Below are 17362 nucleotides of genomic sequence, written 5' to 3' on the forward strand. Positions count from 1 at the left end.
GGGTCCACCGTTCTTTTTCTTATTAGCGTCAACCCATGCCACACAAACTTCGCGGCAAAAGCTGCACCACCGACGATTTTAGCGTCAGCAAGACCCAGTTCGAGCTTGATAATAGGCCCCAATGGTTTAAGTAAGGTACACCAAAGGACTGCAAAACAACCTACTTGGTACAAGTTTAATATAGAGTCACCAAAAAAGTATTTTTTCGAGCACTGCCATACCAACCACATTCCCGAACTCCTTGTACTTGCCGACGACATAAAAATGCTATACGATTGAGCTTCTTATTCACTAATAATCTAACCTCACGGCCACACTTTTCACATGCTCTGCTATTTGAAAGCAGTAGGGATAATAAGACAGAGCTGGCACAGGGGCTAATGCGCAAGATGGCGGCTACAAACGTGCTCTTATGGAACTAACTCTGGGGAGCTGGCGCAGGGGCTACTGCGCAAGATGGCCGCCACGCGCAATCCACATCTAGCCACGCGCTACGACCTCATACACCTTCAGAAAATCTTATGGAATACTGTCGAAAGAGGCAACTAAAAGCGGTGCCTGACCTGAGAGAGCATGGGTTAGCAAATTAAGGGTCTTTAGCTGAGTCTACGCTTGATGTATTCTATGTTGTTGTCTAACCTCCCTTGGCCAACTCTTGTAGGACACTTCATTCCGGGGTGGTTGGGTCGAGCAGAGTAAAACTCCTCCAGAGGGGGGGGGGGGGCATCTTTGCCTTAGGTAGGAGTCGAGAAACTTGTGTTGTTGTTGTTGTGTCTGCACTGGTGAACTAGGGGTCGTTAGCTGAGTTTAGACATGTTGTGTGCTAAGCTGTCGTCTATTTAACCTCTGTGGCCAACTCTTGTAGGACACTTCATTCTGACGTGGTGGGTTTCTAGCAGTGTAAAGCTCCTCGAGGGGCACCCTTGTCTTTGGTAGGAGCCGAACAACCTGTGCTGTTGTTGCGTCTACATTGGCGAACTCGGTTTTTTTAGCTGAGTCTAGGCATGTTGTGTGCTAAGCTATCGTCTTTCTAACCTCGTTGGCCAACTGTTGTAGGGGACACTTCCGCCCTAGGGGAACAGAGTAAATGCCACTCCTAAGGATTTGGACGTGGAGTTGACATAAACTCAAAACTAAAGAGCTTAAGTGCAATTCAAATATCCTCACCCCGATTGAAATGTGTATATGATGAAGGTGTACTGACTATAATAAATGTGGGGACATGTGCAAGTCAGTAGAAAAAGAATGACTTTGTAAGCTAAGTTTTATTTTTCCCTTCTGTTGTAGTAAAGGAATGCTGACAATGTGTTCTGATGCAAGACACCTGACTTGAGAGAACTGCAGGGGCTATAGGTACAGATCAAAGCTTGTTAGCGCTGACGGTACTACAGGTCTCGCTACTATGATGACGATCTCCCAGGCCTAAATCTACAGAGCTACTTGAAGGGCGCACAACTTTTAACTTATGACCTAGTAGTTTTATCAGCCTGACATTCGAGAACTGAGGCAAGGGCTGCTATGCAAGATAACTGCTATGCTCTATTCGTATAGTCCTAACTGGAGAGATACCTCATGGGCTAACAACTCCTAACTTATGACCTATTAGTTTTAGCCTATCAGCCTACCTTTCGGAGGACTGAAGCAAGGACTACAATGCAAGATAGCTGCTATAATCTATTCGTTTACACTTAACTAGAGGGCTCCCTCAGGGGCTCACAACTTGTCACTTATGACCTATTATTTTTATCAGCCATGCTAAATCCGCTGCCAAGCCGGAACAAAGCCCGGTTCAAAAAGGATGAGGGGCCACCATATCCTCTTCCAGCTATTTCTCTTAAAATTCATACATGTTGCATAACCTTTTCAATCAGTCACCAAGTCGTGTTGGTTTCAGCTGTGTCTAGTAGTGGATCGAGTATCCACAATGTCACAAAGCCCTAAAAAATTTCAAACTCTTTAAAATCCCACTTCTACGTCCTTATTCATACCTAGGGTGCTAAATCCGATGCCAAGTCGGTCCCAAGCCCCGGTTCAAAAAAGAGCCTGACGTCAACCTCATCAGAGGAGTCAATGACATGATATGAATGACGTGATATATGACAGTAGGAAGGGAGAGGGTGAAGCCCGGTGCCGTCACATAACCTACTCCCCTCGAATAGCGCCGAGGGGTCTGCTCAAAGCTTAACGATGGACGAATCACCATCAACAGCGCCATATGCCCTCACTCCATATGAGCACTGTGGAGAGGTTTTAAATTTAATCCAGGCTTTTAGCACACAATCTAGTGATTAGAAATTGTATGCCACCAACTCCTCTACCCTACCAGCTAACATTCTGATGGTGAAAGTTTTTTCGACCAATGTGGGACTCGAACCGGCTAATCTCGGTGTCAGACCGTTTAGACTTTAACGCCTTAACGATCATGGCTAATAGGCGGGCTGATTCGATCAAAGCAGTACATAATTTTTAAGATAAGGCATCACAATGGTTTCAAACACGGAAAGTAGAATACAAAACAGGTTATTTCTTCTTCTTCTCCTTCTTGACTTCTTTTCTCAATATACTTGGATCAACACGACGAAAACACTTAGTTCCCAAGCCAGAAAACGTAATCATGCGCAGCTAAAATCACGACCTGTCGGGCCGAGTGGCTCAGACGGTTGAGGCGCTGGCCTTCTGACCCCAACTTGGCAGGTTCGATCCTGGCTCAGTCGGGTGGTATTGAAAGTGCTCAAATACGTCAGCCTCCTGTCGGTGGATTTACTGACACGTAAAAAAACTCATGTGGACTAAATTCCGGCACCTCGGCGTCTCCAAGAACCGTAAAAGTAGTTAGTGGGACGTAAAGCCAATAACATTAACATTATTATAATCACGACCTAGCCGAAAATTGAACCCAAGCCCTTGTTTTATGTTGATGAAGAGAAGTTTATTAAGACGGAAACACTTATTTCCCAAGCCAGACAACTTAATCATACGCAGTTAAAATCACGATCCATCCGGAATTGAACCCAAGGCCTTGTAATCCTAAGGTCAGTATACTAATCATACAGCCAAGGAGCCTGTATCTAATAAAATCCCTAACCCAGCCTATAATTAAAAGAATCTGAAATATTTCAATCAACCTGATGGAATACTGCTGTAAGAAACTACTAAAAGGGGTGCCAGGGAGCGGGCTCTTAACTTCCGAGAAGGATTTAGCGGCTAGATGACCTCGAGCCTAAATTTCGAGAACCTGGGAAAAGACTGCTGGGCAAGATGGCTGATATACTCTATTCGTATAGACTTAACTAGAGACCTGCCTCAGGGGCTCACAACTTGTAACTTTCGTATGCCGATTGTCCTTCCCTACACCAGCTAGGACATAACTTTACATCCTAGCTAACTGTGCAGGTTTAACCGCACGCAGATCAGGTGTTAACCTAAACGCTTACCCTTCCCCACCACGAGCTTAGCACCTACACTTTGTACTATTAGGACTAGGGACATGATTGAAGACTTATGTGCTTTATTCATAGGATTGTAACATTGGAAGGCGACCTTAGGTCTTGGAGCTGAACTTGGAACAAGATGGAGGCAGTGTATGGGACTAGAGGTGTAATATTGGGAAGCATATTTGAAGCTCGAAGCTAAGTAGCTTACAATATAGTTGACATGAATTATAGTCTAAAACCTTGTGTTCAGAACCGAAAAAAAAACTTCGCGATATACATGATGGGGATCGAACACAGCACTCTTTCCTGTGGACTGCTGTATCATAAATGAGTGTGAGTTAAATTCAAAAAACACCTAAAGTTCGAGCTACAGGAAATCACCGACCTGACTAGGAATCGAACCCGTTTAGATGGTGGCTACACACGGTACTAGGGAGATGGTGTAAGACTTAATACATATGCTATATTCATAAGACGTAACGCCCTCACTGCCTCCAGCATGCAATACCATAATACGTGCTTTCAGTTTGCAATTACAAGTTCCATCATCTCACCCTTTCTTCACAATGTCATGAGTATCGTACCATGTTTCATCTAGATAGACAACTCAGCACTCCTCGGAATGCAACTTCCGGAGACGGTCTATTAATTTATATCGCCAAGCTACTATTCTAGCAGATTCCATTACAATCTGTTTCTTCCTCAGAATACGGAAACAAAACCTAAGTTTTATCAACAGCTGTCGTAGCGTAGTTTTTTTCATAAGGAAAGCCACACACATTTTTCAAATGTTTTAACAGTTCCTGTACGGTTGGTGACTTACCTTTAGTAAAGAATCCATATACCTCGCGTCTCACCAAATCACAGCAAAAATCATCAATTTTATTAAAGATAACCCTATTATTATTATACATTATTGGAGTTGTAGGTCCCCACTTTACTATTTTACTTATAGTTTTCCTGTTAAGTTTCAACATTTAGCTGTCTCAGAAATATAACCCTTGCGAACGTTGTTCTTCATAACGTATTCGTATGCGTTACATACCAGCCGTTGACTTAGCTTACTTAAAGTTTAGTCGCCTTTCTTTTCTCCGCGGAACGACTACTACCCGGCTGAATATCACTCGACCGAGCTCGGTAGCTGCAGTCGCTCAAGTGCGGCCAGTATCCAGAAATCGGGAGATAGTGGGTTCGAGTCCCACTGTCGGCAGCCCTGAAGATGGTTTCCCGTGGTTTCCCACTTTCACACCAGGCAAATGCCGGGGCTGTACCTTAATTAAGGCCACGGCCGCTTCCTTCCACTTCCTAGGCCTTTCCTCTCCCATCGTCGCGATACGACCTATCTGTGTCGGTGCGACGTAAGGCAAAATAGCAACAAAAAAAATAGAATATCACTCGCGGGTGCGGAACCACTGCTACCCGGCTGAGTATCACTCGCGGACACGGAACCAGTACTACTCGGTCGAACATCACTGTTACTGGTGCTCGGTTGAAGATCGTTTGCCTGCACTGGCAGATTTAATTCAGGATTTTCTGATGCGATAATTTCCAGGTGTGATTCCAACGGTCTCCACATTACTGCACGAAGCGAAGTGAAAAGCAGCACACTTCCCGAACTTAACGAAGCAAACAAATAATCCAAACACTTTCAAACAGCGAACAAAGCAAGTGTGAATTGCCTTAGCTCAAAAAAGAGACTGACGACTATTTAACAAGAGGTGCATTGGCAACAGAGCTGTGAGGATTTCTGATGGGGAATACGAAATTCCGTTTTAAAGCTCACTGCCGTCATAAATCACCCCCTGCAAGGACAGTGAGTGGCCAGGGGGATCAAACGTTTGCCGAACTGTTTGAATGCCGCTGGGTACGGGTTGCCCGTCTCAGCTATACCCAATCTTAATCCCCACCAAAAGCCTCACCCTCCATGACACTGCCCTTGAGGGAGTAGAAGTGGGATTCCTGGCAGATTCTGAGGGAGGTACCAACCCTGGAGGTTAAACAGATTAAGAAAGAGGGAAAGAAAGAAGGAAAGAAAGAAAGAAAGAAAGAAAGAAAGAAAGAAAGAAAGAAAACTTCCATGACCAGCTTGTGTGTCTATGTGATATAATAACTGTAACTTTACATCTGCCTGTCACGAGACGGCCACGGGTTCGATTCCCGACCGGTTCAGGTGTTTTTAATTGTAAATGATTAATATCCCTGGCCTGGGGACTGGGTGTTTGTGTCGTCCTTAACGTTCCTTTCCTCACATTCAACACTTTACACTTCCGCCATTTACATAATATACGCTGGTTCCACACATACGGTCCAAAAAATCTTGGTAAGTCGACGTTCCGAACAGAGAGCAATTAAAAAAATTAAAACTTTGTAACTGTATTGAAGTCCGCCTGTGTGGTGTAGTGGTTAGCGTGATTAGCTGCCACCCCCGGAGGTCCGGGTTCGATTCCCGGCTCTGCCACGAAAATTTGAAAAGTGATACGAGGGCTGGAACGGGGTCCACTCAGCCTCGGGAGGTCAACTGAGTAGAGGTGGGTTCGATTCCCACCTCAGCCATTCTCGAAGTGGTTTTCCGTGGTTTCCCACTTCTCCTCCAGGCGAATGCCGGGATGGTACCTAACTTAAGGCCACGACCGCTTCCTTCCCTCTTCCTTGTCTAAACCCTTCCAATCTTCCCATCCCCCCACAAGGCCCCTCTTCAGCATAGCAGATGAGGCCGCCTGGGCTAGGTACTGGTCATTCTCCCCAGTTGTATCCCCCGACCAAGAGTCTGAAGCTCCAGGACACTGCCCTTGAGGCGGTAGAGGTGGGATCCCTCGCTGAGTCCGAGGGGAAAGCCGAACCTGGAGGGTAAACAGATGATGATGATGATGAACTGTATTGAATGCTTGATATTACAAGCTTAGTTTCAACGTTTGTAATTGTGTTAAACGGGCAAATCCATTAGGTAGTACTAATCCATGACGATGACTTCTTTCCTTATAACTCATCTCAGTTTGCCCTTCAGGTATCAGCTTAAATGCAGTCTACTAAACATTGCTCTGAATTTTAAAGCATCGAGGTAGGGTAATGAAATAAAAATTAAATCGGCCGGGATTCGAACCCGTACCGCCCGCGTGGGAGGCGAGGATTCAACCACTGAACCACCGATGCCCGATGAAGTCGCGGTGTAATTGTATACATTTTATTCAAGGAATGCTGACAGGTTAAGTTTGCTGATGCCTATACGAAGCAATACAATGCATTGCGAGTAACTAAAAAAAAAAACTCAGCTATTCGCAGTCATTGAAGACGACCACAGATTAATTTACTTTGGATGCATTTTTTCGATAGGTGGAAGGATTTGATAAGTCAAGAATGTCAGACACGCAACAATTATTTTATTTCACTATTAGCTTTCCATTTCATATGTTGAGTCTTCAACCAGTAAGCAGATTGAATCCTCAAGAAATATCATATATTACATCTTAAGCTCCATTGGAAAGGAATACTTGGGAAACACGGAGTGAGATAGATTCCCTGTAATTTACTCGCTGAGATATGAGGTTCTACTCGAGTACATCAGTGAGACAAGCCCAGAATAATAAGAATAATTGAAGTAGTAGTCCACCTCCGTGGTGTAGCGGTTAGTGCGATTAGCTGCCATGACCTCCCAGCAGGATCCCGTTCGATTCCCGGCTCCACCGCGGAATTTGAAAAAGTGGTACGAGGGCTTGGCAATGGGATCCAGTCAGCTTCTGGCGGTCATCTGAGTAGGCCTAGATGGGAGTTCGATACACACCTCAGGCATGCTCCAAGTGGTTTTCCCTGGATTCCCACTTATCCTCAAATCAAATGCCAAGACGGTACTTGAATTCTGCTTCCTTCCCTCCTCCTTGTCATCCCATCTGAATTTCCATCCCCAGAGTTCCTGTTCACCATAGGCCGCCTGTGCGAGGTACTGGTTCTCCTCCTCTGGTAACGTGTAAGGACAACATGCGACAAAGTTTAACAATTTTGTTCTAAAACACATTGACAGTGCATACCTGTGTTTAATAATTTCGTTCTCTGTCACTTCCAGTTGTATTTCAGTCCCACTTCCATTTTTAGACTTACTTTAACATTTTTTTAATTGCTAGTTATATTACGTCGCGCCGACACAGATAGGTCGTATGGTGACGATGGGACAGGGAAGGGCAGGAAGTGGGGAGGAAGCGGTCGTGGCCTTAATTAAGGTACAGCCCCAGTATTAGCCTGGTGTGAAAATGTGAAACAACGGAAAACCGTTTTCAGGGCTGCCGACAGTGGAGTTCGACATACTATCTCACGAATACTGGATACTGCCCGCACATAAGCGGCTGCAGCTATCGAGCTGTTATTTCAACATTAGAGACCAGTATACGTACACTACTAGAAAGAAATGCTGAGTAAATTCTTCAAGGGAATAATAATAATAATAATAATAATAATAATAATAATAATAATAATAATTGTACCGGCCGATACACCTCCACGCCGCTAGTTCAAATCTTGCGCCAATTGAAACTTCTCTACTGGAAAAATCCAGAACCTTAACAACTGAACTAACTCAAAAGTTTCTCAGAAGATGGCTCTGTGTGAATTTTGATGTGTTTTTGTTTGTCATTGTTCAAGAAGTGTGGACGTTCTCTACCAGATGTCTCAAAAAAAAACTTTGATCATGCACTCTGGTGCAAAGGAATGAAATTTCTTGAAGAAATTTTGTATTCAAAAGTTGTTGTCTTTACTAAGTTTTGTTCTTTTATTTTTGGGTTGGCAATATTAATCCTTCCTTCCGCCAGGTTTGAACTTAGCCAATCCCGAATTTCTTTAATTAATTCTCAGCCAATCATGTATGTCTTCTTCGATATAGATATGTAGCTCTAAGCTATCCAATAAAGTTAAGAGGGCGGGTCTTAATTACCCCCGACTTCAGTTCAGCTTAAGCCACGGTCGAGCGCGGACGTATAGTGTGGTGGGTCCCGGGAGTGGGAGTAGGGAGAGAGAGTGCTGAGTGCTGGAAGGTTGTGTGGAGTTGCATCGACAATGATTGGTGTGGAACAATATAGAGCTGCTATATGAAGATGGCAGGGGAGAAAGAAGAAAGAAGTGATATCAGGTGGGTGTAAAATGGAAATGGAGATTAAGGGAGAATTATTGCTTTCCGTGGCGATGGTTATGATGTTGCTATGGATTGGGGGTCGAGCTGAACCCAGGTCCGACATCTAGTAGAAACGAGGAATGGGTAGACTTTGAAGAATTCAGAAGCCTAGTAAAAGAAGTGGTTGAAGAAGCCTGCCCCTTTGAGCAACTGAATATGATTCAAGAACAAACTAGGGAATTTGAGAAAATGAAGGTATAGTTACGGGAAAGGACTGACGATATAACATCTCAAGTGAGGAGTAACACCGAAGAAGTGACAACATTGAGAGAAAAATAGGACGATTAGAAGAGGAGACGCAGAAACTGAAAGCAGAAGTGGAGGTTAACACTTTAAATCGAAGGAAGAAGTGCCTATTTATATATGGTGAGCCGGAGGAGCGGAGAGAAGACGGAGTGCTTACAACCTATAAAGTAGTGGACTTAATACAGGGAAAATTGAAAGTTAATTTTAGTAAAGTGGACATAGACGATGTGCAGAGAGTGGGAAGAATTAGGGGCAACAGGCCGAACAAAGTTCAACTATTTTCTACGCTGATGGCTGATGCTGTGATAGGCAATGCGGGTAATGTGCAGAGGGAAAAAATATGGATTAAGAGAGACGTGGGAAGGGAGGCGATTAGGAATGAAAAAATACTTAGAAAGCACAGGATTCTAGCTATAAATCAGGGGCTGAGAGCAACTATCAAAGGACAAGAACTGGTGGTGTCAGGCAGCAACTGGAAGAGAATCTGGACTGTGAATAGTTTGATGGACTTAGAAGGTAAGACAAAACAAGACGAAGAAAAAGAGAGAAGTGCTGCGATCAGTGGGGAAGAGAGGCAAAATACTAAAAGTAACAGTGTACTGTGTGAAATATGTGAATATTGAGAGGTACCAAGTGAAAATGTGACCAGAAACAGTGAAGAGGAAAGGCAGGAAAGTGAAGGCAGTGTAGTAAGGGAAGCGCAGGGGAAAAGGGCAAGGTCAGAGACAACTTGGGAGAGTCTTGACCTGAGTAGGAGCAGAGGGAGGAGCAGAAGCTTAAGGGACCTGAAGAGACCTGAAGTTGGTGGCAAAGAAAGTCAACAGAGTGAAGATAGTGATGAAATGGCGGCCAAGAGAGGTCGTAGAGAAGCAGGAAGGAATAAAAAATTGACAGACATGTGGGGTACAGGTGGAAATGAAGGGGGTGTTATTACGCGAAGTAAAAACATTAGAGTTTTGAATAGTGATGTTAGAAGCTGAAATTGGTTGTATAATGTGTAGTTTGTGGAGGGCTATTTATTGATGAAATATGTGAATATTGAGAGTGAGTAGAGTTGGGATTGTGGAGGTTGAAATGTGGTGATGGAGAAGTGATGTTGTAATTGGATGTATAATGAGGAGTGTGGAGAGGAAGCAGAGTCATGATTGTGGAGGTTGAAATGTGATGATGGAGAAGTGATGGTATAAGAGAGCTTGGTATGAGTGAGTGAAGATGGGAGTGTGAGAGTGATGAGTTAACGGTGTGTGGGTGTTGAATTACGAGTAAATTGTTAGTAAGGAATGAAATCATAAGTGGATGTTGGTAGAGTGATGGTAGATGTGTTGGTATGGAATTTAAGAGCAAGAGGTGGTATATGTATTGTTGTTGTAGGATTTATTGATGTGTAGGTATTGGAAATAGGGGTAAGGTTAATTTGTGGCGGAACTGTAGAGATGGAGTGGTGTGTGGTGTATTTATTGCTATAATGTGGAGATCGAGAATAGATGGTAGAGATATATTTTTTTAACTATATGGTGTTTTAGAGAAGTAGTACATAGGGTTCTATATGTATTTGTGAGAGTTGGGAAATTGTGGTTTTGTGGACGAGATGGCAAATTTAATGTTGAGTATGGATCGGTATTTGAATGAGATCAAGCATGGTTAAGCAAAGATGAAGCAAGGATGAAGTTGCAACAGGAGGGGAAAAATGTAAACACAGACACGGCGGGTGAGGTAAGGTTTTCTGGGCTCAGCAATCCGGAGTAGGTCAAGCAGAAGAACAATGGCGCTGATGGAATGTGCCGTGTCGACAAGGACAGTTGGGTAGAAGGTGTAGTCTTGCTCCGGGATTGCATATATGGTATTCCATGTTTATTTTTATGTATGCGCTGGCCTTTCTTTTTGTCTTTTTTTCTTCTCTCTAGGGCTAACGGTTCCTCGAGGGAATTGACCGTGGGCCATTTGTTTGTTTATATGTCGTTTATTATGTAAGGGTGGTCGTAACGGTAAGGGCTGGGTATTTCTGAAGTGATTATTTAAGGCTGAATTTTATGCTGGAAGGTGGTGCAGAAGAAGTATAGAGAAATGATGGTGTAGATGGCAAGGAAAGAGGGACAAGGGTGAGGAGGACTCACCCGTAAGAAGTCGGGGTGGTGAAGGGCCTAAGACAAATATACTTAAGCGGGACATGACATGAAAACACTGAGGATGACTACTGGGTGACCCTATCAGAGGGAGTCACATATCTGGAGTATCCGACGGACTTCATGGCATGTCCAAGGGGTACGTTTAGAAATGGAATGGTGGGAGGGAAAACGTTGTCATCTGGTTAGATCGTGGAGCCTTCAGGAGGTCTCCAAGGGCAGGGCCGGTCGGGTCATCATCGGGAGGGCGGCCTTCTTCTCACCAGGGGTGATGACTCGGCCGGACAGTAGGTTTTTATGTGGTATTCTTTTCTTTTTGTCTTTGCCTATAATCTGTGGTGTTCTTTTCTTTCTTTGTATGTATATTAACTATGTCTGTTTGTTTTAAAGTTAGTAGAGGTTTGTGTGTGTGGCTAAAGTTGAACGCTGTTATTTTTCTCATTCAACGGATCAATTTGGTATTTGTTTACTGTGATCTAGAGAAAAATAATAATAAAGAAAGAAAGAATAATTACCCCTGAAAGGTCTCGAATTTTCCGTGAGGGTATGAAAACTGCTGATTTTCTTGTCTCCGGGCCACTTCAGTAACATCTAGCGCCCCGTTCTTCAGGCAGCAGCTCTTCATCAAGGTAATGGCCTCTTAACATCTTTATTTCTTGCTAGCTTAGCAGTTTAACTCCCGGGGAAGGTTCGAAACCTTTAATATGTAAACTATTAAACATGTAAACCCTTCTCCTGGTAAATTTCAGTTTTCTTGAACTTTAATTCGGGGATAGAGAGTGCTTTACCCTCTCGAGCTCCACTTCATTTGAAATTGAGGTGACTACTTTTTCTTAACCGTTTCTTCTCTTCCTTAATGTATTAAAGTTTCCTCACACGAGTCACCTCCCTAGCTAGGGATTAGCCCCTGTGTATCGGCCTAGAGCCACTTAGGTTTTAAAATGTAGATTTAGGAGTGCAAATTCACGCCTCCATCTTTTTTGTTTTGGGCCATTTAAAGTAACCTAGTATTTGCACACTAAGGCCCAGTAGATTGGGTACGAGATACCCCTGTTTCTTCAGTATGCCTTGATGGCAGTTTGTGTAAAAGTCTGTTATTGCCTTTATAGGCTTGAAAGATCGAGAGCGGGTCAGCTCTTTATGGTGTTGTGGTAAAAGTGCCTTAGAGAGGCTTGAGATGTAAAGATGGGAGCTAATGCTCCATGTAATTAAGGGTTTTCTGCCCTTTGCTATTTTGTGGTTGTGAACTGAGAGCTCAGAGATTGTAAAAGGTAGGTCTTGAAGCCCAGATCATTAATTTGTATCTAAATCCGTGCTTTTCTGGTCTTGTACCTGATTGACTTCTTAAGTTTTCAAATTCTATATAAACTTTTGTTAACTCTTGTTGTCTATTGAAAATATAACCTTTATTTAAAATTTAAATTCATCTTTAGGACTTGTAGCTAGACCCATTCCAGCCCGCACCTCCTTTCACCTCTGACCCTGGAGGGTAAACAGATGAAAAAGAACATATTTTCATTACTTACGCACGTGCAAGGGAGTTAAGAAAGGTTGTAAATGCTACACTCCATCTGAGGTGGTTTATGTATAACTTGTTTTTCTTCTTCATCTTAATCTAATAATCTTACATCACTGGTCCGCCTCCCCAGTTGTATTCCCCAACTCAAAGTCTCACACTCCAGGTTACTGCCTTGAGGCGGTAGAGGAGTGAATACTGGCTTAGTTCTACGAGAAAAACAAATCCTGGAGGGTAAATCAGATTAGAAAGAAAGAAAGAAAGAAAGAAAGAAAGAGAAAAATGTTTTGAGTTTCCTTAATTTTCTCATTTTTGTATATACCCATTTAGCTCCTGTTTAACTGCATCGTTTTGGTAAAGTGACAAGCGCCACTGTGGCCTAATGGATAAGGCATCGGTCTCCTAAACCGGGGATTGTGGGTTCGAGTCCCACCAGGGGTAATTTTTGCTTCTGATAAATTTTTAAGTTAGTGGTATAAACGTTAAAGTTCTTACCTATTCGATTTATGTAGGTGACTAATTCTCTTGTTCCTCTGTGCCTGAATAACAGTAAGTAGCTGGAAGCTGACGTCCGCGAAAACCCGTGTTTAGAGTTCCGGTACTTCCGTAATTACCGAAAGACCGGTAATGTCGCTCAAGTGGTACATGTATCATACCTGTACAACAGATATACCTGAAGGACTGCTTCACCTTGAAACGGGGACACGAAATTTCATCTTCTTACTTTGTTGTTAACGATTCTAAACCAGAAACTCGGTTATTATTATTATTACTTTTGTTATTATTCTTATTCTTATTCTTATTCTTATTCTTATTCTTATTCTTATTCTTATTCTTATTCTTATTCTTATTCTTATTCTTATTCTTATTCTTATTCTTATTCTTATTGTTACGGAGTATTCCGTGGTAGTTAGAGGTGAAAGAAGGTGCGGGTGTGAATGGGTCTCAAGCTACGAAATTAAAGTTAATGTAAAACTTAACAAGGCTATATTTTCTTTTCAAAATTAAGAAATAACAGGCATGGCAGGTACAGAGTAGCAAGGCAACAAAAGTATAGTTACAATATTTACCGGATTAGGGCTTCGCGCCCCGACTTCACAATTCTTGGGCAATCAGCCCAACCTTACTTCAAAATAAGATTTAACAGAGGGGCAGAAAACCCCATTCATGCTCAGGAGCACTTGCTCCAAATTACACAGAAAAGCCTCCTCGAGGCATACAACACTCAATTTTCAAGAAAGAGACACACGCTCTCCAACTTTAAGCCTCTCAAAGCCACACCAAACTCCACCTTCAAGTTGTCCTCTCAGGACATAGACACAGGGCTAAAATACCCAACCTACTGAGGTCTATTAAGTGAGAAAAGGATTAATTACATGACCTCTAAAATAACAATTTGAGAGGAGGCGATCCGCCCTCCTAATACCTTTTGTTAAAAACCTAACCTGGCTCTAGGCCGCTAATGCAAGGGCTAATCCCATACTAAAGAGGCGACTTAGGAAGGAAACAATTTACCTTACATTAAGGAAGAATCGGTTGTGAGAAATAAGTTCACCTCAAAGCAATATGAGTGGGAGCTCGAGAGGGTTAAGCACTCTCTATCCCAATATGTAGCTTAAAAGAGAATAGATACAAGGAGTCTTTACATTTTAGGGAAGTTACATGGTGGAAATGCTTCGGACCCGCCCCGAGAGTTAAACTGCTGACCTAGCAAGAAAACAAGTTATTAACTGGCCATTACCTGGATGTTGAACTGCTGCCCGAAGAGAGGGGCGCTTCCCGCCCCCTGCTATGTACTATACACACTGAAAGATGGTAGAGAAGTGGCACAGAGACCCTAAAATCAGCAGTTTATAAACTCTCGCAGAAAGTTCGAGCCGTTTCAGGAAGGAAAACACCCGCCCACAATCATTTTATTGGTGGATAAAGAAAACCCCTACACAATACGAAGAAGAAACATATTATTGGTGAAAAATTAATTCAAGAAATTCGGGATTGGCTGAATTCAAAACGAGGGGAAAGAAAGGGTTAATATTGCCAACTTAAACAATGACTGAAAAAATTGAGCAAAGAACAAACTTATGAAATTAAATTTTCTCCCAAAAAAAAAAGTTCTTTCACTTCGCACTAGGGTGCATCGTTGTAGTTCTTCAGTAGTGTCCTCTAGAAGAGAATGTTCACACTTCTTACTACAAGCAAAACAAAAATACGTCGAAAACAACACAGTTCAGAAAGTACAAAATTTCCACGTGTTGACATCTTTTGAGAAACTTTGTAAATTAACACCTTAAATAAAGTTCAGACTTCCTCCAGCAGAGGAGTTTCAATTGGCGCAAATTTTAAATAAGCGGCGTGGAGGTGTACCACCCGGTACACTTATTATTATTATTACTATGTTGAAGGATATACTCAGCATTTCTTTCTAGTAATGTACGTATACTGGTCTCTAATGCTGAAGTACCCGAGCTCGATAGCTGCAGTCGCTTAAGTGCGGCAAGTATCCAGTATTCGTGAGATAGTATGTTCGAACTGCACTGTCGGCAGGCCTGAAAATGGTTATCCGTGGTTTCCCATTTTCACACCAGGCTAATGCTGTCTCTGTACATTAACTAAGGCCACGGGCGCTTCCTCCCCACTACCAGCCCTTCCCTGTCCCATCGTCGTCATAAGACATATCTGTGTTGGCGCGACGTAATGTAACTAGCAAATTTAAAAGAATGTTGAAGTATGTCTAATAATGGAAGTGGGACTGAAATACGTCTGGATGTGACAGTGATCGAAAATATTAAACACAGATATGTGCTGTTAATGGTTTTAGAACAAAAATGCTAAACTATGTCGCATGTTGTCCATACACGTTACCAGAGGAAGAGAAGCAGTACTTCGCACAGGCGGCCTATGGTGAACAGGGGCTCTGGGGATGGAAGATCGGATGGGATGACAAGGAGGAGGGAAGGAAGCAGAATTCAAGTACCGTCTTGGCATTTGATTTGAGGATAAGTGGGAATCCAGGGAAAACCACTTGGAGCATGCCTGAGGTGTGTATGGAACTCCCATCTACGCCTACTCAGATGACCTCCCGCAGCTGAGTGGATCCCTTTGCCAAGCCCTCCTACCACTTTTTCAAATTTCGCGGTGGAGCCCGGAATCGAACGCGATCCTGCGGGGAGGTCACGACAGCTAATCGCACTAACCGCTACACCACAGAGGTGGACTACTACTACAATTATTCTTATTATTCTGGGCTTGTCTGACTGATGTACTCGAGTAGAACCTAATATCTCAGCGAGGAAATTACAGGGAACCAATCTCACTCCGTATTTCCCCAGTATTCCTTTCCAATGGAGCTTAAGATGTAATATATGATATTTCTTGAGGATTCAGTCTGCTTACTGGTTGAAGACTCAACATATGAAATGGAAAGCTAATAGTGAAATTAAATAATTGCTGTGTGTCTGACATTCCTGGCTTATCAAATCATTCCACCCTGTGAAAAAATGCATCCAAAGTAAATTAATCTGTGGTCGTCTTCAATGACTGCGAATAGCTGAGGTTTTTTTTTTTTTTTTAGTTACTCGCAATGCATTGTATTGCTTCGTATAGGCATCTGCAAACTAAACCTGTCAGCATTCCTTGCGTAAAATGTACACCATTACAAAACAACCGTAAAGGGCATCGGTGGTTCAGTGGTAGAATGCTCGCCTGCCAAGCGGGCGGCCCGGGTTCGATTCCCGGCCGATGCAATTTTTATTTCATTACCCTACCTCGATGCTTTAAAATTCAGAACAATGTTTAGTAGACTGCATTTAAGCTGATACCTGAAGAACAAACTGAGATGAGTTATAAGGAAAGAAGTCATTGTCACGGATTACTACTACCTAATGGATTTGCCCGTTTAACACAATTACAAACGTTGAAACTAATTTTGTAATATCAAGGATTCAATACAGTTACAAATTTTTAACTTTTTTAAACGCTCTTTGTTCGGAACGTCGACCTATCAAGTTTTTTTCTTGCCCCACTTGCACCAGATGTGAGGAACCAGCGTATATTATGTAAATGGCGGAAGTGTAAAGTGTTCAATGTGAGGAAGGGAACGGTAAGCATGACACAAACACCCAGTCCCCAGGCCAGGGATATTAATCATTTACAATTAAAAACTCCTGAACCGGCCGGGAATCGAACCCGTGGCCACCTCGTGACAGGCAGTTACAAAGTTACTGTAATTATATCACAGAGACACCGAAAACCGGGTCATGGAGGTTCTTTCCTTCTTTCTTTCTTTCTTTATTTACTTCTTTACCTCTTTCTTAATCTGTTTACACTACAGGGTTGGTACTTCCCTCAGAATCTGCCAGGAATCCCACTTCTACTCCCTCAAGGGCAGTGTCCTGGAGCGTGAGGCTTTGGGTCAGGATTAAAATTGTGTAGGATGACGAGTCACTCGCCCACGTTGCCTTACCTGCTATGGAAGGGATGGGCAAACAAGGGGAAGGAAGCAGCCGTGACGTTAAATTAGGAGAAGATGGGGTAAACCACGGAAAACTCCTTCGAGGATGCTGAGGTGGGAATCAAACCTCCCTACACTCATTTGGCCTCCCGAGGCTGAGTGGAGCCCGTTCCAGCCTACGTACCACTTTTCAAGTTTCGTAGCAGAGCGGGGAATCGAACCCAGGCCTTAAAGTGTGCCAGCTAATGATGTTATTTGTAAGTTATATATTTTGTTGCGAGTGATACCATATTTAGTTGAGAAGTGAACTACTCCTTTTTCATCATCATCATCATCATTATCTGTTTACCCTCCAGGTTCGGTTTTTCCCTCGGACTAAGCGAGGGATCCCACACCTACCGCCTCAAGGTCAGTGTCCTGGAGCTTCAGACTTTTGGT

General features: G+C 43.0%; 2 non-coding genes across 2 annotated transcripts; both read left to right on the forward strand.

Moving 5' to 3' along the window:
* The first annotated feature begins 12842 nt into the window (after positions 1 to 12842).
* TRNAR-CCU (transfer RNA arginine (anticodon CCU)) lies at positions 12843 to 12915 on the forward strand. The gene has a single exon. It is a non-coding gene; the product is annotated as a tRNA-Arg (tRNA).
* Positions 12916 to 16146: 3231 nt separating this feature from the next.
* On the forward strand, positions 16147 to 16217 carry TRNAG-GCC (transfer RNA glycine (anticodon GCC)). Its single transcript has one exon. It is a non-coding gene; the product is annotated as a tRNA-Gly (tRNA).
* The last annotated feature ends 1145 nt before the right edge of the window (positions 16218 to 17362 follow it).

This window comes from Anabrus simplex, chromosome 1, assembly GCF_040414725.1.
Source record: "Anabrus simplex isolate iqAnaSimp1 chromosome 1, ASM4041472v1, whole genome shotgun sequence".
NCBI lineage: Eukaryota > Metazoa > Arthropoda > Insecta > Orthoptera > Tettigoniidae > Anabrus > Anabrus simplex.